The sequence below is a fragment of the Microtus oregoni genome, unplaced genomic scaffold (assembly GCF_018167655.1).
Source record: "Microtus oregoni isolate MIOR12 unplaced genomic scaffold, Mior012 000018F_ref0000195, whole genome shotgun sequence".
Lineage (NCBI taxonomy): Eukaryota > Metazoa > Chordata > Mammalia > Rodentia > Cricetidae > Microtus > Microtus oregoni.
Window position 1 is genome coordinate 37,438,331 of NW_024543077.1, and position 26,029 is coordinate 37,464,359.

At 44.2% G+C, this 26,029-nt stretch overlaps 1 protein-coding gene across 2 annotated transcripts in view; it reads left to right on the plus strand.

Moving 5' to 3' along the window:
• The window catches only part of Plcl1 (phospholipase C like 1 (inactive)), a 275,177-nt gene that overhangs the window by 166,626 nt on the left and 82,522 nt on the right, over positions 1–26,029 (plus strand). The gene's annotated exons all lie outside the window — the stretch shown is intronic.

Here is a 26,029-nt window from a genome sequence, read left to right on the forward strand (position 1 = left end):
CACATCACAGTTGAACTGAAAGTCTTTGGACCTGCACGAGGAAAATCTGGGAAAGCCTTTGTCAGGGTCTCACTTGAAGGCAAACCCGAGTGTTGATTAGACCCTTGGATAAATAGATCGAGAGACTGAGAATGTGTGTGAGGGGCGTCAACATTCAGTGCCCGTGAACCAGCTCAGATGGGGATGAAGCACACAGAGAGGCTACCTTGTCATCTTTATGTAGCCGGGGAAAATTCAAACAGTCTTTTACATGAGCATTAAACTTTGCCTTTCCATGTGTTCAATGAGGATTTGAATTGGCAGATTCTCAGCTTTTGACACAAGCAGTTCTCAGTTCCCTTCAGGTCTTTGTGTCCCATGTAGCAGTTAGGCAAGCTAGTGAGACTGTGACACAGGACTCTGTGTGCCCCCATGATGATAGCATCCACCTCTCATTCTCCCTCGTCTCATCCATCCCCGCTTCCAAGCCAGCCTAGGTAAGAGGGTAGAACACTCCTGGAAAAGCATCTCAGCCGCTTCTTCCCAGGGGCAATCTGTTAACCTTTCTATTTCATGGAAGCAGCATCGCAGGCTGTACCTGAGGACTAAGAAAAGAGACACAAGTCAAAGAGATGGGACTTCTTAGGGTATAACTGTAGTAGTCTTAGTTAAGAGGTTAGTTCTGAAGGACACCAACGCACACGCCACACTGCAAGGGGGAAAAGCCTCAGGACCCTACACAAAGAACCACAGGCAAGGAAGTAGAGCTGGCAATGAGGCGGTCCTCCCCAGAGAGGAGCACACCAACTGCTTGTCTAGTGCGAAACCATCAGCCCTGAAAACATACATATTAAAAAAATACAAGTCATATTCTATAAACTCAGCAGGTTATATTTAGAAAAATATATACGTATACAAACACATGTGTGCATGCAATAGCAGTCGATGAAAATGAAGTCTTGAATTTGAAGGCGCATAGGGAAGGGGACAGGGTAGGGTTTGGAGGGAGGAAAGGGAAGGGAGAAATGTTATAATTATAATGTAATCTCAGAAACAACAGCAGTCGGAAGAGCTCAGCTCTGTTTCAAGTGCCAGGCTGCCTAAGTTGAAGTGCAGAGTACTCTGTGTATTCTCCACGTGCCCCTGGTCAGGCCACTCCTCCACCCATCCGTCCCCCCCCCCCCCCCCCCCGCTAGGAAGCGAGCACAGTGGTAGGAGCTTGGTTTACCGGTTCTTGGAATGCTGGGGCACGAGACACTTTAACAGGCATCGGTTCTTTATTGATTTTGTCAGTGGTCCATTATCGCTGATGCTGTCCTCTTTTTATAACCATGTGGGGCATCTTCTGCCAAGCGGTAGTCGGTACGGGGTGTGTAACAGAGACTGTCACCTCCAACAAGAACATAAGCAGTTCTTGCCTCTCCCTCAAGTGCAAAATTTGTTGCAAGTGAACAATTCACGGCTTAGGTCAAAGGAACCACTATCTTCACCTTCGTAAAGAATCCACTTAACACAAGCAGCAGCACGTGGCAGTTCTTCTGAGGCCCTTGGTCTCTGGGGGCGGAGGGGAGCGGAGCTAGTTTTCTGCTCTGTTTTTAAAACCCTGAAGGAAGGAGTGATTCTGGGTTACCCTCGGTGACTTCTGAGCCCCACTCCGCTGTTATTTGTGGTCACAGCTAGGGAAGTGATCCTGGTTGCTCTGCCGACGTGGTCTTTGAACCGGTTTATCCAAACACTTCCAAATTTATTGTCTGCTGTACCCTTGGCACGTACGTGTTCGGAAGAAAATAAACCGAGGAGCTCTCTGATTCTCATCCCACTAAAAATAAACCTCTTTTCTCTGAGTTCATTTAATTTGAAGCTTTGGCTTTAGGGAAATAACTCTCTCTCTCTCTCTCTCTCTCTCTCTCTCTCTCTCTCTCTCTTCCTCTCCCTCCTCCCCTCTCCTATCACGTCTCATTTTTCTTGTTCATTTTGGACACACATGGAGAAGTTAAAAGCAGTCGTGAGATCAGGGGGCATGTGTAAGTCCCAGGGAGGCATATCCCACGAGCAAATGTGTTATGAGAAGTCACGTATTCCTTACTGACTCCCCACATCTTCTCAATGGCACCATTTCCCAGGGACTGTTCACAATGTCAAATACTCGCTCGAACAATCAGAACAAATCTTTCCTAAATCCAGCCAGTTTATAATAAGTAGTATTGGTCGTAGTTATTGATCTGACACGCTGTTTCGTGTGGGCTGTGTTTGTCACCTCCACAGCCGCCCTCCTTGTCTTACCCTGAGTAAATATGCTTTTGCATATTTTGTGAATTTTGTGAATTGGAATTGTTCATCTCTCCCATTAGATGGAAGTAGTTTTGCTCGCCGCTTATATTCAAAACAGCACCTGGTCCACTTTCCAAATGCCTGTTAAATGAATAAGCCATTTCTATACCAAGAAACATGGTCATTGCGTGTTTTTCTAGTACCCGTTAGCTCAACAGCTACTAAAGGATCAATAACTACAACCGGTAATATTTATTATAAACTGACTGGATTTAGGAAAAAAAATAACTTGCTTTCTGATTATTCAAGTGAATATTTTACACTGAGACGTGTGCCTCGACTTTGAAGACATCTGAACACCCTTTTCATAGTATTTATGCTTGGAATGATGGGTGCACACAAATGTGGGTCCATGTGGTGTGTGTGTGTGTGTGTGTGTGTGTGTGTATCACTGAGGCTCAGTTCATTTTACAATCATGTGACGAGATCTTCTTAAAAATCGTGATGAATTGTAAACCCTAGAAAACACACTTTTTTTTTTTTTTTTTGTAAATGCGTTCCAGTTTGGCATGTAGGTTTTAAAGCTCACAGGTGCTGATGACGTGTTAGAACATGTCAATAGTGACTCGATGTGTGTCCTGGGGGAGGCAGGTGCTGCCGAGGGACCGATGAGCAGCTCTGGCTGGCAGCACGGCCTTTGAAGTTCTGCCTGATCAATGGAGTCTTTCATTGTAGGGTCAAGGTGCTAACAGCCCATTAGCAGGAGCACAGGCGGGAAGAAGAGTGGATCTGTAGACTCCCTCCGCTTGTGTCCTTCATAAAAGGCAAACTGGTTTTGCGTGAAAAAATGATTTTCTGGTTTTCTCCCAACTCGAAAGCATGAGCAGGGTGGGCTTCCTTTGACACTCGGCCTTTGGTCTCACAGGGTCTTCTCTCTCCTAAGGCCATTTGCCAGCTACATGTTCTGGGCAGCTGGACGGAGGATGCACCCTTAACCTTTCAGGGGTGTTTTGTGGTAACGAGAGTTCTGAATTCAAATCCGGGCTGTGACTCTTTAATTGCCTGGCCAGGGCGAGTTAATTTAACTCCCGTGATTTACATATGGATTCCTTTACTCTGTTATCAATCCGCATTAGTTAGATGATGCAGTTAATAAGATAGCCACAGGGCACACGGTGCAGTGCCTGGCATCAGGGGGCTTGGCAGACTCAGCTGTAAAAGCACCAGGCTTTGTTTATGTTACTTTGTTTACTCAGCACCAGGCCCTTTTTGGGTTGTTTCTTTCAAAAGTCTCGTTTTTTTTTGTTAGGCTTTGGTGAGATTCTTAGAGGCAAGACAGGTTTCGCAGGGCTGTTTCTTTTCCAGTTTACCCTGCTGATCCCCAGCACCAAGGTTCCTTAAAATTAGGCATCCTCGCGGACATGAAGAAATGTTTTTATACTGACAACTTGTGCAGTGCCCATTTGGCACGTGCTGAAACACAGTGTGGATTCACCTCATCAGGAGCAGGTGCATGGGCACCTTGGCTTTTGGCCAAATTTCAACAGCTGCCTCTTGAAGGAGTCTAGAATTATTTTAGTCTTCAAACTTTACTAAAATGTATAGCGCATGTTTTATGCTTAGAGCACCCAGTTGGGTCCAGGTTGGCAGAGTTGGGGAGGGCTGTTTTTTTTTGGGGGGGGTGTCCCTAAACCTGCCGAGGCTGTATTCCGTTCTGCAATGGGATGCTTACAGAGTCTGTTACTTACCTGCCGCTGTAAAAGAGGAATGCGGCCCGAGGAGATGGCTCAGCTGGGAAAGAGCCTGCTGTGTCAGTGTGAGGGCATGGGCTGGATGCTCCAACCTCACGACAAGGCCAGGGGGCATGGCTTTTATCCCAGAATGCCCACAATGGAGAATGCAGAGACAAGAGGATATCTGGAGCTCACTAGCCAGTCTAAGCAAACCACAAGTTGATGAAAGGGTCTCTCCCCAAAAGCCAGGAAGATGGCACCTTTGAATGTCACCTAACTTTGACTTTCACTTCACATGTCGACACCTGATCGTGGGCAATCTGTACCACACATGCACCCGCGTGAACACGCTTGCACCCGCGTGAACATGCTTGCACGCGCGTGAACACGCTTGCACCCGCGTGAACATGCTTGCACGCGCGTGAACACGCTTGCACACATGTGAACATGCTTGCACACAAATACAAACACTGAAGTAAGACTCAGAGGAACCAAAGTAGTGTCCTTTACATATAAACATCACCTCATTAAAGAAGGGAAAAACCCAGAAATACTCTCCACATCTTCGCATAATACTGAGATTTCTAAGGCAACATTTAGCTTTCTCCTAACATGAGATTTGAACTAGCTGTGGACTTGCTGCAATGATATTGGGTTTACTGACTTTTCGGCTCTAAGGATTCTTTGCACCTGGCAATTTTATTCCTAATGCATCATGAATGGTGTTGTTGTTCAGAAAGTGAAGCTCTGAACCAAGAAAGTCTAATGTAAAGCATATATTTTTTTAGCAAGTTCATGTGCTTTCCCCAAGCGACACTGGGAAAACAGCCAATGGTGAATATTTGTTCACGTGTGTGCTGAAGGCAGCTGTGGACTATGCACTTCAAAGACAAGAGTCTGCCTTTGCCTTAAGACTTTGCAGTTACCTGTTACGTGGAACTTTATTTCTTAAACACTTACTAAAAAGATCAAAATTTATATTAATATCTCTTTTATGTGGCAACATGATAATTCTAGATAAATAAATTTTCTCAATTAGCTTAAGAGCATTACTTATAGTGACTGTAACAAAACTCCTAATGATAGTGTCATAGCTTTAGGACCACTAAATACGGTTTTTAAGAGTTCTCTTTATTTATGCGTATGTGTGTGTATACGTCTTGTATGCTTGAATGTCCTGGAGGGCCAGGAGAGAGTGTTACCCTGTAGGAGCAGGCCAGCAGGAGGTACCCAGGTGCTACCCTGCAGCTGGAGTTGCAGCAGTTGCTGAGAATGTGGGTGCTGGGAACTGAATCTCCACCATCTGGAAGAGCAGGAATCACCCTTACTCTCCAGTGCATAACCTCTGTGTGTGCACGTGTGTACGTGTGCATGTGTATATTTGTGAGTACATGTGTGTATGCGTGTGTGCATGTGTACGTGTGCATGTGTATATTTGTGTGTACATGTGTGTATGTGTGTGTGCATGTGTGCGTGTGCATGTGTATATTTGTGTGTACATGTGTGTATGTGTGTATGTGTGTGTGCATGTGTACGTGTGCATGTGTATATTTGTGAGTACATGTGTGTATGCGTGTGTGCATGTGTACGTGTGCATGTGTATATTTGTGTGTACATGTGTGTGTGCGTGTGTGCATGTGTACGTGTGCATGTGTATATTTGTGTGTACATGTGTGTATGCGTGTGTGCATGTGTGCGTGTGCATGTGTATATTTGTGAGTACATGTGTGTATGCGTGTGTGCGTGTGTACGTGTGCATGTGTATATTTGTGTGTACATGTGTGTATGTGTGTGTGCGTGTGCATGTGTATATTTGTGTGTACATGTGTGTATGTGTGTGTGCGTGTGTGCTCTGTGTATCGTGATGACCCAAGGGTCTTGCTTGCAAAGGTTTTACCAGCTAAGCCCCATTTTTCTGGTCTCTTTGTAAGACTTTGACCCTTAGGCAATTTTCCACTGAGAGGTACAACTAACAGTTAAAGGTTTTAAATTCCACTTGGTGTATAATTAGATTCATTTGTTTCAGGTTTTGAAAATCTTACTTTAGGGCTGTTTTATCTTTTTCTTTTTTTAATAACCTAAAACTTGATGTAGTTCCAAAATTAAAACTAAACACTAAAATGCACTTGGAGAACTTATTCCTGTCTCTCTTCTAGCCTTATTTAAAACTGTATTTCAAAAATTAATTTTATTTTGTTAGCGTTTTAAAAGTATAAGCAAATATATTAAATAAGCATATGACCATTCATACCAATGCTTATTCATAAATCTCTCCTTTGTTTTATGTCAGTGTACACGGCAGGCACGTTGTTCCAGGTCTTTTCTCTGTGTAATTGCGGATGCTAAGATCACTCCGTGTCTTTTATTAGCAGCATTGCGCCATCTCTGTGGTTATATACCATTGTATTAATTAGATTGCCCATTGGTGGATGAATGGTTTGTCATATCAGACTGTAAACAGTATCCTTCAAGTGGGGAGGAAAATGGTCTGGTAACGGAGCTCTGTCTCTATGGATGCTGTCATTGTAAATCTCACCTTTGCCGTTTGGGCCCAGTTCTGGGGAAAACAGGGACACTCCACGCCTCTGCATTCAGTGTGGCTGCAGGATCCTGCCACTGTAACAAAACACTGCAGTTAGCTTGTAAAGGAGAAAGGTTTTGGCTACCGGTGTGATTCTAGTCCGTGATTGGTTACCTGAGCCTTTCTTGTTAAAGCAGTGAATCATGGGAAGGAGGGTATAACATGGTGATACTTTGTACTTCTAGCAGAGGAGAGGGAGGGAGGGAGAGGGAAAGAGAGAGAGAGAGAGGAAGAAAGAGGATGGGCAAAGGTTCTTCCATGCTCCAGTAACATCACCCTGAGGGCCAAACTATAAAACACGGGCTTTTATAGTGACTTTCAACATTAGAATGATTGCAGTGGCCTATCCTCCAAGACGATGCCCATCACGTCCCATGTTCTAGGTCGCCGGAGAAAACTCCCGTGTAAACATTGAGAATCCCGAATGTGACTGAAGACCCGGAAAAGCGAGAACCATCCCTTAACGCTTTCTGAAAATTAAATTTTAGTCAGCGACGGAGTTATTTGTTGTTTCGTTTTGGTTACAAGGCTGGCATTTGAGAGGCTTTTAAAGGACATTTATTTTTAAATTCCTGAACACTGTCTGAAATCTTGGAAAGGCCCTTGAGTGGTACATAATATTGGTTTCATGGCTCCGTGCAGTGTTTGCTACAATGTCCTCTTGGGAACAAAGGGTTGTGTTAGCAAATACATTTGGAAAATGTCTGCTGAAATGAGTTCATTGAATGTCACATTCCTCAGATCCTGTGCAGGTAGCTTCTCAAGGCAAGTGGATAAAGATTGCTGGTTTCCATACAGACTTTTTAATGAAGCCTATTTCTCGTGGAGCTTATTTTGAGGAAGCTGGATATAATGGTTAGTTTTTTTTTTTTTTTGCAGGTTTGAATGATTCAGGGAGTGTGTTGGAGGGAAAAGGATTAAACCAGGAAGCTAGCGAAGCCATTTTAGAAAATAGCGCGTGTGTTTCTTAAGAACTAGAAAATAAAACTGTGCCCCAGCAAGTCCACTGCGGACTATGACTGCAAGAGAAAACAATCAGGGCGTCAAAGACGTAGTTTTGACTTCTGTCTTTATTGCAAAACTGTTCACAGCAGTCAAGAGACAGAACCGATCTGCGTGTCCATCCAGCTATGGTTGTCTTACAACGGTGAGATGTTACACAATGCAGTAGCATTTAGCTTTGAACGGGAAGGAAAGCCCATCATTTGTGATGACACAGATGGACCCAGAGGGAATGATGCTAAGTGAGCTAGGTTAGGCAGAGAATGGCAAACTTGCATACTTTTTTATACACAGAGTTTTATCTACAGAGAAGGTGACAGCAGAAAGGTTGTTTGTTACCAGGGGACTTGGGGAGCTGCTGTCCAAAGGACACAAAACTTCAGTCAGACTGGAGGGATTATGTGGGATACATCAGGATGCCTAAGTTAATAGCAACATAATATATACTTGAAAATAGCCAAGAGAGTAGGTACAGTTGGTTATTTTACTCTTTGCTCTCTGAGGGTCTACCATCCAGTTCTCAATTAAAGACTAATTCTTACTAATGAATGGCCAGCCTTAGCTTGACTTGTTTCTAGCCGGCTTTCCTTAAATTATCTCGTATACCTTGTGCCTCTGGGCTTTGGCGTTTCTCTATTCTATATGTCTTTCTTTACTTTTTACTCCATTGACGACTGTGTACCTGTGTGGCTGGGCGCCAGGCACCCTTCTCCCCTTCTCTCTCCTCCCCCTTGTCTCTTCTCCCTTTTATTCTTGCTGCCTGCCATCCCCACCCACCCTTTCTCCTGCCTTGCTATTGACTGTTCAGCTCTTTATTAGATCAATGAGGTGTTTTAGGCAGGCAAAGTAACACAGCTTCACAGAGTTAAATAAATGCAACGTAAGAGAATGCAGCACACCTTTGTATCATTAAACAAATATTCCCCAGCATAAACAAATGTAACACATCTTCAACTAATATTCCATAACAAGTAGGCTTTTGTTTTCCCCCACAAGATGATAAGTCTATTCTCACGCATGTTTATTAGCCCAATTTAGTCACTGAAAAATGTGTACACTTTTTAAACACCACATCATATACTCTACATTGGTGTACACAATTTCACCAGTCATTAAAAATTAATAGAAGGTAAAATGAGTATTAGTAGAGAACGCTAGGTAATCCAAATATCCAAATGATGTTTGTGATTTAGTTCATAGTAATGCATTTCTACTGTCCTAGTTATAATGGTTTTAATAGGTTTATCTAAATTATAAGCACTCAAGAAAGCCGGAGGAAGAAAAATTAGAAACACTTATTACAAAACAAAAAGTTACACGTAAACACATGATGCTCACCAGCTTGAAACACACAGAGCCGCTCACATTAGACAGAAAACTATCAGTCACTGTATTTAATATAAAATCCCGCCTGTTAGGCCTTGGTTTTTAAGGGGAAAGTCATTGGCTTAGTAAGTATTCTATGGCTGTGAAGAGACTCCATGACCTCAGCAAGTCTTTTTTGTTGTGTTATTGTTTTGTTTTTCCGGCACAGGGTTTCTCTGTAGCTTTGGAGCCTGTCCTGGAACTAGCTCTATTAGACTAGGCTGGCCTCGAACTCACAGAGATCCGCCTGCCTCTGCCTCCCGAGTGCTGGGATTAAAGGCGTGCGCCACCACCGCCCAGCCTCAGCAAGTCTTATATAGGAAAACATTGAACTGGGTCTGGCTTTCGGGTTCAGAGGGTTGGTCCATTATCTTCAGGGCGGGAAGCGAGCGGCACGTGGTGCTGGAGAGGAGCTGAGAATTCCACATTTGCATTGGCAGGGAGCCGGAAGAGAGAAACACTGGGCCTGGCTTGAGCTTTTGAGATCGGAAAGCTCACGGTCAGTGACTCACTTCCTCCAGGAAGACCACCCCCACCCCCAACAAGGCCACGCCTCCGAACAGCGCTGCTGTTTCTTGAGTTGTTTTTCTCCCCGACAGGGATAAAACTAGTTATCTTTCATTTGACGTGGGAAGGGAAGAGAGAGGTCACCAAGATCTTGCCAAACCGGCTTTCTTGTGACTTCAACACTGTAAGCCTTTCTCTGCCCGAGGAGAACTGTATTCATCATCTTCTTTCTTACCAGGTTCTTCAGATTTTGATGTTGAGAGCAGTTCAAAATGGAAGTTTACACAACCCCCTTCTCCCTGCCTTTTACACAACATACATTGTAAGTCCAAAGAAAAGAGATTGCAAACAAATACATCACAATTTCCTAGCATTCTGGAATTGACACACACATGAGGGGCAGTTAGTTATTCACTTGGTAAATTCACAGCTCATCAGTAAAAGAGGGATAAGGTTTACGTCATTATTCTCAGCGGACTCGTGGTCTTCATAAGTCTTCCAGAACTTTCTGATGCTGAGGCAAAGAGTACTTGATCCTTAAAAGGAGGTGATATGTCCTAAGGCTTTTCTAGTGGGTTCTATAACTCAATTAACTTTGGGATGCCTCATTGCTTGCTTTTAGCCATGCATAGTCCAATGCTTGAGTCTCAGACTTATTTTTTTCTGTCTTACCATGCCCGGAAAACATAACTGTTTGGGAGAGTGTTCTAGTTGGCCTTTTTGGTCTCTGTGATAAACACCATGATCGAAAACAGGTTGGGGAGAAGGTTTCTATCAGCTTACATCTTCACGTTATTTTCTATTATTGGGGAACTCAAGCAGGGCATGAAGCAGAAACTGTGGAGGGACACAGGTTACTGGCCCTCTCGCTGGCCTGCTCAGCTACCGCTCTTATGTAACCCAGCCCCACCAGCCTTGGAGTGGGACCACATCAGTGGGCTTGGCATTTCTACATCAATCATCAGCCAGGACAGTCTCTAAGAGAAACAGCCACAGGTCTGACGAAGGCAAGTTTTCAATGAAGGCTTCTTCTTCCAAGATGACCACAGGTTGCATACAGTGAGCAATTAGAACTAATCTGATTAGAGAAAGATCTAAGAATTTTTTTTTTAAATGTCATCTTGACAACCCCTTAAAAATTTAGAACCACACTTTACGTGTGGCAATAAAATTAACATATTAAAAATAATACAAGATGGTATTTTGTTAATTCTGGAGAAGTTCATGCATGGATCTACTGTATTTTGAACATACTCACCCCTCACTGCTCCCCATCACTCTTCCCAGATCCATCACCCCAACTTCCATTTCCTCCTGACTCTGGGTCTTCCACACTGTGCTCCCCACATACTCCATGAGGGTGGGTGCAGCACCAGCCATTTCTCAAGCACCAAACTTTCCTCAAATCTCATTGTTAAAGTGTGGCAAGTCTTTCTTGTCGGACTTTATCTGTCCTGCCAGCCCCCAAATAATGACACCGAGACTATTATTAATTCTGAAAGTTTGGCCTTAGCTTAGCCTTGTCCCTCTAGCTCTTAGAAGTTAACACAGTTCTGTTCATGTAGGTTTGGCCATGTGGTTCTTCTCCATCCTGTACATCCAGCTTCCGAAAAAATACCGAGTCTGTTCTTGGAAAAATGGAACAATTAAAGAGTAACATTTCTTCGTGGTCTCTTATGACAGTTTTACCATATACATCTCCAAAAAATAAACAAAGGGCCAAATCCTAATTATTTTCTAAGAACATATCTCCTTGTGTGCTAACAGACGGTGAAAACCTATCAATTTCTTTTTTTAAAAGTCAAAAGAAGCCAGCCTTTAAATATATGGACATTTTTTCTCGGAGATACCGCTGTGCTGGGCAAACACTGGCTTTAACATTTCCAAAGAAGGTTCAAAATGAATGAGAAGTTTTTGCAAACCTCCTTCCCATCGCTGTGCTGATCACCATTTTAATTAAAAGCTCCACGTGTCAGGGGCAGGAGATTGCTGGGGAAGACAGAGTTAAGGTGGTGTCTACCTTTGATGTCCAGAGAGGCAGGGAAAGTGTACAGACAAATGGTCAGATAATATTGCTATTACTTAGAAACAAATCAGTTTGTGAAGAAAATGAACCCAACGGTGGTTAACGTAATTTTCTTTGACTAGGTGCATTTCCAAGTCTAGCGTATAGTTGCATGTCCTGGCTTGGGGACTTCATCTAGGGTGACACGGAGATTACAGAACCTTGAGCTGGAGATGGCTTTTGTCAAGGGCTTTTCTTCTGAGATTTCCTTTATTCTGGTTCCCGCAAGGTTGTGAGATCAAATGAAGACCCGCTTCAAAGAGACTGTGCAATCTAAATGTTACCCGTCGTCTTCATCATCATCTTGACAGCAAAGCAAGCGTCTGTGATAATCCACTTCTTCCCTTGGACCTACATTGTTGTGTTAGGAAACTGGGAGTTTGCTTTGCTGCCTTCATTCAAAGAACTGGAGCTTTCCCAACCTTCCCCCAAATCAAACAGGGCCTTTGTGCGATGTTCTGCTTCCTTTCAGCTCCCACACCAAACTGCAAATGCGTTTTGTTGGGAGATGCGTAAAATTTGAATCTTGTGGTTCATAGGCAGCAAAAGAGTTTTCATGGTGAAGACAAACCCGGGATCGGAATTGTGAAGATCAAATAAAAACGGAGAAGTCCTGGGAACCCTTGTGTGCATTTAACACACGAAAACACCACGAGTCTAGTTGGCCTTTCTTTGAGGCCTTCTCTGAATAAACCCTCTCGGATGAAATGATTGGCGAATGCACGCTCTCCTCACGGAAGACCCCAATTGTCTCTTTTGGGAGAAGCTCCATTTTTCCAAAGAACTCCCCTTTCCTGGGGGAGCTGCTCCAGAATGGCCTGGGACAATGGGGATTTGGAAACATCAGGTGTCAGGTGGGACGGAACGGACTGATATTTGTGGGGACCGCTGAGGACAACCTCTGACCATGTGGGCTCCTATCACGAGTGCCCACCGTCCACCCACTCACCCCCTACACATTGTTGAAGAAACACTTCTCGTAATAACATCCAAGTTGTTGTAACCCAAACACGAAGAGAACCAAGAGAGGAAGTTTATCTGTGCTCACTGTCTCAGGGATTTGAGTTCATTGTGGAAGGAATGCATACGATTTCTTATTCACATAGTGGGGGATAGGAAGCAGGGAAGGCCAGGCAGGAGCAAGGGGATGTGACCTTCAAAGTCATGCCTGTAGAAACCGCATCCTTCTTAACTTCATGCAGCTTGGGAAATCTCTGATTCCCCTCTCATGGGGAACTCTTCTTAAATTTCCCGGTTCTCCATTTACTCGATAGCTTCACCGTGGGACTTCCTAGGAGTCTCCATTCCCTTGCTCTCAAGCCGGCTTCTTCTCAGGTCCAGTTTTCATCCTTTTCTGTGCACTCATTTCTGGCTGAGGATTAGAATTGCCTGGAGGTCCACTCTTTTTCCCTGAACATGCATGCATGGATGCGTACACACACACATATGCACTCACGCACACATGAGCATGCTCATGCATATGTACACACACACGCACTCATGCACACACGAGCATGCTCACCCACATGTACACACACATGCATGCACTCATGCACACACGAGCATGCTCACCCACACATGCACACAAATACACACACACTCAGGCATGCACACGCACACACATGCATACACACACTTGCTGGAAAGATTTGAGTGTTACAAACTCGGCATTCTTTGTAACTTATTTCAAACACAAGGGCATTCTCTTGCAACAACTGTATTTCAGTGATTGAAATGAACAACACTAATACAATCAGTTCGTTCAGACTTTCCCCCTCATTTCGTTGGTGTCTTGCGGCAAAGGAGAAATTCCTCATTTATCCTTTCAGGCATCAGCCCTGGATAATAGACCGCGCTTTGCTGCCATTCTTTCAAGTGTCTCTTTCATCTGAAGCAGTTCCTCAGTATTTCTTTGTTTGCCATGACCTTGACATTTTTGAAGCGTCCGGGATAGTTATTTTGGGTTCGTCTGATGTTTCCTAATGATTAGGTTTGGGTTATCTATTTTCTTGGCAAGAACGAATACCAGAGAGAAGACGTGTGTTATTTTTAGGATCTCACACCAGGGCAGAGTTGTCTGTTGGTGCTAGCATGGGTGCTCCCTAGACTTGTATGTGATGAGCCACATTTCCAGACTCGTTACTTTCTTCCTGGGTGATTAGGAACTAACTTGGGGGCTTCTTTGCAGTTATGGAAATAAACACGTTTATTACAGACGATGAGAGTCAGGTTTCATTCTTTCTTGATCAATTGGCTTTTTGTAAGTTCATACACGTGGTGGATGGATTCTGCCTATCTCAACCTCGATTTTTACATCACTCTCATCCCTGGTACCCCCACTTCTCCTCACAGGTGCCCTCCCTCACATCCATACCTTTGTGTTTTGAGACCCTCCTGGTGTTAACTGAGACTATCTGTCAGGCCATGGGTTTAGAGCTCTCGTTGGAGCCTGATGATGTCCCAGCATCACCTGGTACATCTCTGAGGACAGCAGCTGGCTCTCCCCCAGAACCTATCAGGGGCCAGATAGGTTCAGCAGAGAGAGATAGCATCCCAGGAGCCCATCCCTGATCCCTGATTGGTTGTGACAGTCATATGCTGTTGACAGGATTTGGCTCCTCTTGTGCATCCAGTGTAGGAACCACAGCTGCTGTGAGTCCGTGTTGGCAGGGGCTGTGCCATGCGCTGAAGACACCATTTCCCATCTCTTCTCCATACCTCCCAGGTCTTCCATTCTGGAAGTGACAGGTTTCTCATTGTTACAGAAGAGAATTATGAATATGAATAGATAGACCTCTGTTTATTCATGAAGTAGAATGATAGCATGTGATGTTGGGTTTGGGCTAGAGATATTGATGTGAGCTCCTGGCTTTTATTTTATGTGGCTACGGATGTGTCCTTAGCTATGGTATATGTTTCTGTCTCCTAGCTCTACCCTCTGAGAGAAGCATTATCAGCTTAGTAACAATGAACGTAAACAGTGCCATTATCTTGGCTCCTAAATACTATTTGTATTTAGGAGCAACCAAGTCTCATCTGCTAGGACAGGAAAAGGACATGACAATCAGGGGATAACTTATTTTGCCAGGAGGCAAAGAAATGGCACAGGGACTAAAGATGCCAAAAGGATCCTGGCCCTAGTTTAAAGTTGCTCCCAGTAGGCAATCACAGGACAGCCTTGGCATAGATGCAAATGGCAGTAACAGCTGGAATAGAATAAAGAATTTCTGATGCCATACTGCAATAAATAGCCATATAAAATATATATAGAAAAATAGCCTTATAATTATAGCACATCAATGTAGAAGGAATGATTGAAAATCATGTTGGGCTCTGCATTATTAGTTGTATGAGGCAAGGACTCTTTCCACTTTTTTTATAACGTTGGATTGCCTTCCCTGATGCCCCTCTCCCAGGAAGTCACTCTCCAGCTTTCAAACACACAGTTCTCTTGGTCAAGTTGTTCTGAAGTTGGCCTGAACGCCACCCACCCCTCTAGGAAGTCTGAGCTCATCTAATGAGGCGTGTCAGTCTTTCTAAGGGACAGTCTGGTTTTCTTGAGTGCCTGAAGAGGGGAGGAGCTATTCCTTGGAAGCATCCTTCCTCCTCTGACAACATGAACTTGTCTTCAAACACACGATTGGTAGACGATGGGTAGGTAAGAGAAAGGCATCTGCCTGGCAAGCCTCGAGGCTAATAAAACACAAATAATAAGTACGTTCAGTTATCGCATCTATAGCATTACCTTTCTGATAAAATACATCAATAAAGACTGTGTACAGTATTGAATAGGGGAATGGGAGTGACTCCAGTGTTCAAGCTTGACCGTAAACTCACAATGCCTACGTTGAAACTTTTGAAAGCAAATTAGGAAAACAGCGCTGACATTGGAGGACTAGGGAATAATTTAAGCACTAGGTTGTGCCTTGAAATCCTGGCACATGAGATCACATGTCCTTGGTCAAATATATTGAGGAAATGACGTGTTATAATACTATGTTGGAAACTGGACAGGCACACTTTCTTGAGAGATGCTATCTGTGGGAAATGGATTGGGCTTCGTTTAGTTCAATCTGGATTTCCCATAGTCAGTTGACTAGAGTTCTTTTTATTGTACTCCTGGAGTTAGTTTTGCCTGTAACATGTTTTATAGAAATTACCATAAAGCTTTCTTAACCAGCACATCCACATCTCCGTGTCTGCCTCCCAGCAATCCTTCAGTTAAACCGGAAGCCACAGCTCCCTTCTATTGTGCTCCCCATCACTTGAGCTTACAAAGAATCAATTGAGATTTTCCTAAAACCTGTTTATCCCATTTGTACTTGCAATGACGGTTACATAACCTAATTAAATGTTACATAATCCTGTGACTTTTGAGTGTAAACATAAAGAGTAATTGTTCCCTTAAAAAAATCAGCCTTTTCAACGGCTTTGGAGTGGCTCAGCAAAGGAAGGCTAATGGAAAAAGTGTTATTAAAATAGGTGAGGCAGGGTAACTGCCAACGGTTTGGCCAGAGTTGCCAAAAAAAAAAAAAATAGTAAAATTCCATTTCTTTGTATCTGTTTTCTAAAGTTATTCACGTTATAGAATCTTGAGGGGCTGAGGAGGTTGCTCCGTGGTTAAGAAGTATGTAGTCCTCTTCCAGAGGACTCAAGCTCAGTTCCCAGGAACCGCACTGGGTGGCTCACAGCCTCCTGCCACTCCAGAGGATCTGACTGCCTCAACTGGAATCCATAGGCACGTACCAAGTGACATAATACACATACACATAAATAATGATGATGATTGTAATAATAATACTATTAAAAACTTGAATATGTCATCATTCTATAAACATCCAGTGTAGCAACTTAGTTAGTGAGGCCATAAAGTAGCAAATAATAATTTAAATAAAGTATTTAAAGTACAAATATACCATTTCCTGCTTTGACTGAACTTCTGTTTAAGGACCGGGCATTGTTCTTGTGGAAGTCAGATAATGGCTGGGGGAGGGGGAGGGAAAGAGAGGGGAGGAGAGAGAGATGAGAACAGAGAGAGGGAGGAAGAGGGGAGGGAGAGAGTGACTACCTGAAGGGGTGAAGGGGAAGAAGAATCATGAAGGGAGACACGTGCACGCTTACTTCCGGGTGTGTTTCACATTATACAGATCTTGTCAACATCTCGTCGAACCAGGCTCAGCCTTGTTCAGAGCTTTGCCATCCTCGACTTCCTTGGCTTCGTCATAAATTCACGTGATTTATCATTTTCAGTGTCCAAAGGGAAGAGCCGAAAATCCTCGTTTACATCTGGACCGCGAATGCTCACACGCACATCTCTTTCAGTCCGCCCCTCTAGGTTTTGTTTCGTGGCTGGGAAGGAATTTTATTTATTACCAGTCTATTTTTTCAGTGTTGTTTTGTAGCAGAAGACTTCTGAAAGAATGTGCACTAGATAGTGGTTGATGTTTATCTGGATCGTCTTAGGCTTGGTTCCAGGATGGGCTCCAACTTAAGGTTCAAGGTTAGGGTTAAGTTGCTATTTGACCTTTGTGCTCATGCGTGCTGTCCAAACAAAACGATTATTCCACTGGGGAGCAAGATTTGTTTTTCTTTTGAAACGCATAATACAGCCATCACTTCTTAGTTTTAATTAAGACTGTTTGTGCTGAAGATGCACGGTTGAAAGAAATGGCGAAACAAACGCTCGGTCGTGCGCCAAATAGAACAAACAGCAAACATACCGCCTTGATCCTTTTATTAGAGGGGAAGAAAGGAACCCTTAGAGAAATTGGGAGTTTGTTTGATTTTTTTTTTGGTCTTGTTTTTCACAAATAACAGAAGCAGAACTGTGTATAATAAATTTGAGCATGAAAAGAATATTTGTACCCAGTACAATACCGCGCTTTGAAGTAATAAAAGCTCTCCCGCTATGGTAATAATTGATGCTTCAAAACAGCAATGCCCACGTGCTCCGTTTTGACAGATTTCGTTTGGTATCTTTGAGAGGCTAAGTGTGGCGGGATGCAGCGGGCCTGAGTCAGGAGGTGGCAGAGGATGAGGACACGGCTCTCATTCCCAGGAAGAGGAATGGCGATGTATGCTTTGGGATCTGCATGGGATTTTTTCTGGAATTAACATGAAAAGGGTTGGCTCAACTTTAGCGATCTAGATCTCTAGAGTTTAGAGTGACCCATTTGTGTGAGCCAAGCAGAGGCCATTGCCCACGCTGCTTGAGGAACCTTTTTCAGAGGCGTGTCAGACAGTTCCCACAGCTCACGACTTTTCTCGTTGAGTAGCTGGGTCAGACTCCCATGAAGAGCTAGGGATGTGGCAGATGAGATAAGTCGCACGAAAACACAGTTGAAATGGGGAACATAAGCTGTTTACTGGAGTGACGTAAAGATGCTTCCACACTCATGAAGGCTGGGTACGGAGATTGGAGTTAGGGAGCGAGGACGGACAGCAAGGGGATGCTGTGTCGCGAGCGGAGCAGTAAACCGTGGGGTGTCTTAAGTATGACTTAATGTTAAACCTGAGACGGAGATGGCGGCAGCTTTCATTCTTTTAGGGGTACCTGCTTTGTGGACTCTTTATCCTAAAAGCCAGAGAGCACGTGGCTGTTCGCAGCAGACGGGGAGTTGAGGAAAACAAACAGAAAGCAGACAAGGAGAGCGTCCCTCAGATGGGCACCGGCTCAGCTGAGAAATTGACTCAGCCATTGGCATGAAAGTCTTGCTTGGCCACGGTTTCATAGAAGCTCCTATTTGTCGCTTTCACTGACTGAGAGAGACTGCCTTATTTTCAGACCATTGGGTCTCTCCCTCTCTCTCTAATCCTATGGCCAGTAGCCTTTAAATTCCCCGCCCACTTGGGCGTGGCCTCTTATACTATTTGTGCCAATGTAAAGCGCTGGTCAGGGCCAGATCTGCTTGCTGTTCCCCGTCCCAAGAGAGGATATTGATCTGTGAGTCTACCCCTAAATAAATAACCCTCTATTATACTCAATTCTGAGCTAGTGTGGGATTTCTTTTAAGCATCCTTCTTCACAAGAGAATAATGCCAGTTAGTGTGACCCCGTGATCAACATGGTGCAGCTCTCTGGGGATGCAGGGAGACGTAACCAACTAGGCCTCTGAATTTCTTCTCAAAAGTTTTCTTTTTTTTCCACTCTATGAAACATTATTCTCACTCCTCTCCCCAACGAAGGGATCACTCCTGAAACCCGGCTATTCTGTGGTTCCGTGAGTGGATCCGTGAAGCAGCTGGAGGCTTTTTAGTTAAGGCAAACAAGTGTCCATGCCTTGTAGGTTGCTGTCTGAGAAATGTCCGGGAAGCCTGGGTTGGAGTGAGTCTCCATTTGACTGTCACCTAGAGTTTCCCATAGCATCTGATAGATGGGACAACTGTATCCAGATGTGTGGGCCATACGATTGTGGCCATGTATTGTCGCTCCTGAATAGATAGGTCAAGGAAAAGGCAACCAAGTGATGACAGGGCTCCTTAGACCCCGGCCTTCAGGGAGGCTGGGGACTGACTCTCTTGTGTTGGTTACTCCCATCTGAAAGCTTCTTTGCCCCCTTCTAGAGCTGCTCTTGGCTGATAGTGGCGCTAAGGCCGAGGCCTCTTAATCCCTTCACTGATCAGATCAGTGTCCCTTTAAATTAAATCACCTTTTTCCTGCCTAACTTGAAGGAGACAGATTAGGAGACCAACTGCCAGACCTGAAAGGTTTGAAAATGACTTCTCTGGTTGCTCGGAGTTTTGTTTGTTTCATTAACCTTGTCACAGGAAATGGATTATGTTTTGCTACCTTTGCGTCAAATATAATCAGTGTTATTTCCCTACCTTCTGGAGTGTATTTTGGTCAAAATTAGTTCAATAATGTAGTTTTAAAAATTATTTTTTTTAACATGCAGCATTTCATAAATTCTTTCTAAGCAATGGCAGGGTTTTGGAGTTAGTAACTTACTATGCACGTGTTTCATTTCAGTACTTACAAGGCACTGAGACAGGCAGCAGCAATTAGATGCATTCTCAGGCCTTATGTAGATCATAGCACTTGGAGAGAAATGGCACCAAGTCAGAGCAGACAAAGAACAAGGCTCCCTGTGGCCATGACTTACTATGTGTAAGGACCCATGTGTAGGTCGACACCGAATAGGGGTGAACGAACGGACAGAAAAAATCCGATGGAAGAAGAGCACATTTCAGACTGGAATATGTCATCAAATGGATTGGATATAAACCATACTTGATAAATAAAGTATTGAGGCGATGTCCTCCAAATAAGGAGATCAACGATGGGAAGGTGGAACCAAGCATGGCTGAACATGTGTTAGAGCAGGGAGAGAAGGGACCAGAAGACAAAATAGGCTGTTGGGAATGAAATCAAAGGTTAGGTGAGCCCCTTCACTGATAAGTGATCAGCTTCTCTCTGCCCTCCAGGTGGTAGAGGGATGGATCGTGTTTGGTCTGTGCCTCCGTGACAATTCCGACTCCCGTTTCCCCACCATCCTCTCTTCTAGAGCAGCTATGTGGACTCATCTGGTCAGTCTGAAGACTAGTGATAACTATTATGACAATGCCATTTCTCTCATAGTGAAAGGGTTGGAGTCTGGAACTAGACAGCAACCTTGTGGTCAAGAGGCATTTTGGTATCGCTGACCTACTGAACACACCCCAGGCCAATCAATCACTTCCAGGTTTCTTATTAGTCAAGAAAAAGCAACCACTGTTTATAGAAAACACAAAAGTCTTGACTTTCCTTTTTGTTCTTTGTGGTGTTTCTATACTCTTCCAGGGAGGTTAGTCTTCAACAGCGTGTGAGGATACAGGAAAAGGGTAAGAACCAAAGTGGTGGACAGGCATGATGGGAAGTTTCTAGAAAGGAGAATCAGGAAGGAGAAGGAGGCAGATGTCTTAGGGAAGACATAGAGGATTTGAGTATAGACTCGGTGGAGAAAAGCACATAACTCAAGAAAGATGAGTTGTATTGTTCGTAGTTGGGATAGGCAGACATGATGGAGAAGATAGGCTTGATTTTAAGGAGTTTTACGTTTGAGATCAGAATGGGATATCCGAGTGGGAACAGTCTACACATAGTTTGAATTCCAGTCCCGTGTGAATTTAGATGAATCCATAATGATACCTATGACCATGGACATGAACATATAAAACCCATTAATGTCTCTGGCTTGAGGAGAGCAGACATGATCGGGCATATCCTTATGGAGAAAGAAAGAAAATAGCACAAGACTTCAGGATGAAACAGATCAATATCACCAGAACAAAGGGTACTTGGAGAGACATATACAAGTGCATGCTATAAACAGTTTCTTGTCAGCCACCAGCCTGCAAATAATGGCATAGAGACTTAATATTAACTGTGAAATCTCGGCCTATAACTTAGGCTTGTTCCTAACTAGTTCTTATAATTTAAGTTAACCCATGTCTATTAATATACTTCCTGCCACATGGTGTTACCCTTTCTTCCATCATGTACTTCCTGTTTCCTCTCCATGTCTCCTGGTGTCTCCCAGGCCTAGGTTCTTCTTCCTACTTCCTACTTTCTCTCTCTCTGCCTATGCCTCCTATTGGTCATTCAGCTCTTTATTAAACCAACCGCAACAATATACCTTCACGCAGTGCACAAATACCCCACAATACAAAGATGAATAAAGTCCTCCTCAGTGTCTGATGATAGAGAGAGCCCTGAAGATAAAGACTGGAGAGAGAGAAGAAATCTGACGGAGATCAGGGATATCTAGAAACATTCGAGCCCTGGTTTCCAAGAGAGAAGTTTCTACAGACCTGTTAGTCTTGAAACAGCTGAGGATGCCCGAGAAGAGGATGAGGAAGTTGGCGGAGAGGAAGTGGTAAGGAAGGGTCGTTCCTCATAGGGACCTGGAGTTGTACAAACATGTAGAGGAGGTAAGGGAAATGCGTGGAAGCCCAGAGAGAATTTCATTTGCGGGAGGTTTAGCTGTTCCTCTGAGGCTGAAGCCAAGGAAGCAAAGGACACTCAGAAGACTAAAGCCTAGACGTAGATGGAGGCTCGCCCTCACAGGATAGGGAAAGGTATACATTAGTAGCTGGACTGCGGCAGGGAGGCCTGCCAAGGGATATATGCCACGGAACATTATTGTGAACACATGTGTGAGAGAGGCATCCTCGCAAGGATCATGGGGGTTGAAGTCAGGTGGTGAGGAACCTAGCAAGGGCAGCGCTCTATAGCCTTGTATTTCCTCAGACAGAGTGGTAACAGAGACCAGGAACTAAGTCAACAATTCAACCCATATAAATTCCCCCTTCTGTAAGTTCCCCTGGTCATGGTGCTTGATCCCAGCAGGAGCAAAGCAACTAAGGCACCTAGAAGAGCGAGAACCCTAGAATGTGGCCGGAGAGGCAGGAGGAGGAGACAGGCATTGTGCCCAGGAAGAGGCTAACGTTCAAGGAGAGAGGAAAGTATCCCAGAAGATAAAGGGGAGACTTAGATCATGTGCTAGGAATCGGTAGGGCTTGCCTGGAGCAAATCCAATTCTCAGTGTGGATTAGACCCAGGAATGGCGAGACCCAGCTACAGCCTGCACCACTAAAGCCACAGTGACTTATTGTAAGAGGCAGATTCATATTCTCTTTTAATTTCTCTTTAATTGACTGTATTTTAAATAATGACTAACTTATCAGAATGTCTCAGTTTTAATTCTATATTTATATGTTATATGACAACTCATATCAGAGTAATGTATATTGTATGGCTTATCCGCTTTACCATGTTATAGGCTTCATTCTGTAGTGTTTCTCTCTTCTTTACTCATAAAATGTAAGAAAAAAAACACTTGGGCAAAGTTCTAGGACATATATTCAGAGCATATTGGTGCACTGTTTACTTAGAGACAAACTGCATATGAATTTGGTATGAAGCTAACAAGTTTCATCCTACGTTGGCAAGGCTTCCTGTGTTGGCTTCAGTGAGGATGTCCCTTATAGACTCAGATGCTCCAATGCTCGGCCCCCAGTCCGTCAAGCTGTCTGAGTAGGCTGCAGACGTCTGGCTTTGCTGGGGGAAATATGTCCCTGGGGCCGGCGTTGCCATACACTCACTGCTTCCTGTTGGTGACTTGATGCCTACTCCCAGCTTGTTGCTGCCGTTGCTATTCCTGCCAGGTGCTATGCGTCTCTATAGTGATGGCGACGGACTGATTTCTCTGGGAAAAGCCCATATGATCCTTCCTTCTGTAAGTCGCCTTGGTCACGGTGTCCCATCACAGCCACGGAAAGCTATTACATTTTCTAAATATGAAATAAAAACCTCTCCATGTTCCTATAATGGCAATATCTTTAAAAGACTGAGTGGGATTCTTGCTAGACCCAGCCTTGGGCATCCTTCAGTGTTTCAGAAGCAACCATCCATCCACTGAGGCTTCTAGAGATGCCCAGCCAGTGCTCTTTAAATAGCGTGCCACTTTAACAAGATGGCAGATGGCTTGTTGCATGAGTTCCTAGCTGATGTCACTTCCACGCTGTAGCTGAACCCTGTAAGGAACTTGGCTCTCAGCTCAGGAGGAATCCTGTGAAACTCAACTTTGTATTTCCTTGTAGGGACAATTTGTACATATTAGGACTCAATATATTTTATGTCTCATAACAGCAGTTATGTGTATATAAAATAATGGCTTAGCTTTATTGTGGTTTATACTATGTTCTTTAGATGGTTAATTCCGGTCACAGACAATTTTTACCTTACACCGTGATTATAATTGCTTAGTCACAGACCGAGACACAGGAATGCGTTTGGGGTGGTTACTGTTTTATCTTGTCAGGTTATTTTCCATTTTAAATTTGGCGCATAGGCACTTACACTGTGTTTTCTAACGAAGCTCAGATGGACTCCCCCGGCTATTCAAGCTTGATTTGCTCTGATATTCCTAATGTTTGTTTAGCTTTATTGAATATTGTCATTTCATCAGAGTTATGAATCACAGCAGTCTAGGTAATAGAAAACACATTGTATTATTCTAGGTGGAAAGTTACATTAAACTTTGGCGTGTTGTCCTGATTTTATTACATAGACTTACCATTCTTTCAGGTGTAGACATATTTTTGGGTTGGTTCATCTTGACTTGTGTAATTTGTATTTAACATAAGAGCTAGAACTATCACTGTGAGTGAACAAGAGGGGAAAGACAACCGTGGATGCACATACTAGAGCGATAACTTCTAATTGTTGGGAAAGAATAAGTCCGCCAATGAATTGACTTTTAGTCTGTGACACATATGTATTTACGGAGGAAGTGACGTTTGAAGTCTCAGATGAAACACGGAAACAACTGAAAAGCAGCAGATAACGCCTATTTGAGGCTTGCTGTCATCATCCTTAGAATGGACTCCCTAAGGACACTGGCGTCTGCAGGAGGCATGGAACCCCTGGGAGCGAGCTCACCCCGGAAGCCCACGTCGCACTTCATGCTGGTCAGAGTCTTATATCTTCACTTCGCTTGCTCAGCAGTCGAAAGCTGCTGGTTAAACTGAGTTGGAATTAAGACGGTGATTGGAAGACAGATGGCACTGGGTTGAGAAGGGCTAAAGGTGGCATGGGAGCGTGATGGGGGTCAAACATGATCCAGGTGTGTTAGAGACTTGAGCGGAGGGATCATCGTGTGCCGCTAATACATGCTAACATTGCATTGGAAGACGAGGGTTTCCCTTCTGACGTCTTCACGGTTTCAGATTAGCACGCTACTGCTCATCTATGAAATTCTCAAACGGTTAATGTTTCTTTAAAGAGATGAGCAAACTATGACCTGCATCTTCCATCCACCTTTCCATCCCATTTTTATATATACTTTGCTACTTCGACTTTTCTATTCACGCTTCCCCAACTCCTCCTCAACCTCTCCTGCATCCTTCTACCCCTACGAGGACTTCTTCTGTGTCTGCTTCCCTCTCCCTTCCCCCTCCTTCCACACAGAATGCCATTCACGTTACCCATTTTCTCATCTGTATAGGAATAGCCGCTGGAGTACGGGCAACCTATCACGGGCCATACCGCCGAAGAAAACTCATTAACCTCCTTCAGTAAGCATCACCTGCCAAAAAGCTCCTCAGCTGGGGCGGGGGCCGGGTCTTCATAAACCCCCTGATTCTTCACGCCTGGGTGTGGGCTGGCTTGGCTGTGTGCAGAAAGCCATAGCTGCTATGAGTTAATGGGGACGATGGCCCTGTAATGTTCACGAGACACTGTTTTGAAGTAGCATGCCTAGCTTCTGGCTCTTACGGTCTTCCCGTTTCTCTTCTGCAAAGTTCTCTGAGCTTTCAGCAAGGAAGTGGGGTGATAACGGCTATCTCGGCTATCTCGGCTGAAGCTGAGCTCTCCACCGTCACTGATTCTTTGCACTTAACCAGCTGTGAGACTGTTTCACTGCCAGATGTTACTATGAGTGGCTCTGATGAGGAATGAGGAAGCGCTACTCTAAGTTAAGAGTAAGCGTTTAGAAGGCAGTTTGATACTATGTTTCTTTAGAAAAATAATAGTAATTGATTCTCTCCAGGGGCACTCCCCAGCCATGGCTTCCTGGTCCAGCTTTACAGTAACAGGCATGAGTTCTCTCTTGTGCAGCAGGTCTCAGTCTAACTAAAGAGCTGCTGCTTGTCCCCATAGCTTTCACGCTGCTGTTGCAGCAAATGCACATTCCTTGCTCAGTCAGTCACTGCTGAAGATTGCAGAGCTCACCAGTGACTTGCTCACACAATTGGTGCCCTGCCCCAAAGCCTGCAGAACACCTATACTACGGCAGACAATAGTAACACTTCCAAGTCAGTACTGACTTGGTTTCTCCATGTTTTGGGATCATGGCATGCGTGGTCTCCAGCAGTCTGGTCTTCCCTCAAGTACTGACAGGCAGTCAAGAGCCACGGCAATAGCCTGGATTGTTTTAGGAGTCTCTTAGATGCTCTTGACCAAAAACTTGAAGGGAGTATTCTATACTTAGCCCTGAATTTTTGGTAGATAACTCATGCCCTCTGGGAAGCACCGGCCCTTTGTATAGTGTGATTCAAATTAAATACACAGACACACCCATAAAACTTTTCAGGAAGCTTAAATTGTAGATTTCCACATAGTTCTTTGAAACATGCTTAGTGGTCTTCATCCCTACCCCTCCTCTGTCCTAGGCTTCCATTTCCCTTCTCCCTTACATCTTCCTCCTCCTCGCTTTCCCTTGCAGCTTTATTGGACCACAGACACGTCCATTCGTTTATGTACTGCCTCGTGGTTGCTTTGATCTGTGACTACAGCAGAGCAGACCTACCCAGACTTCAAAGCCTAAAATTCTCTCTACTTGTTCACTGGAAAATGTCTAGTGTGGACAATCTTTGATTTTCTAGTAGAATTTAACGCCGATAGCACACCACTGCTTACCCGTGGGTCTGAAACCAAATCACCTAAATGCTAGAGGAAGAAGAGTGGGGGAGCAGGCTTGGGAGCTGGCTGTGGGTAAAGCGCTTCCCTTGCAAGCCAGGGGACCTGAGTTTGAGCCCTAGAAGCCT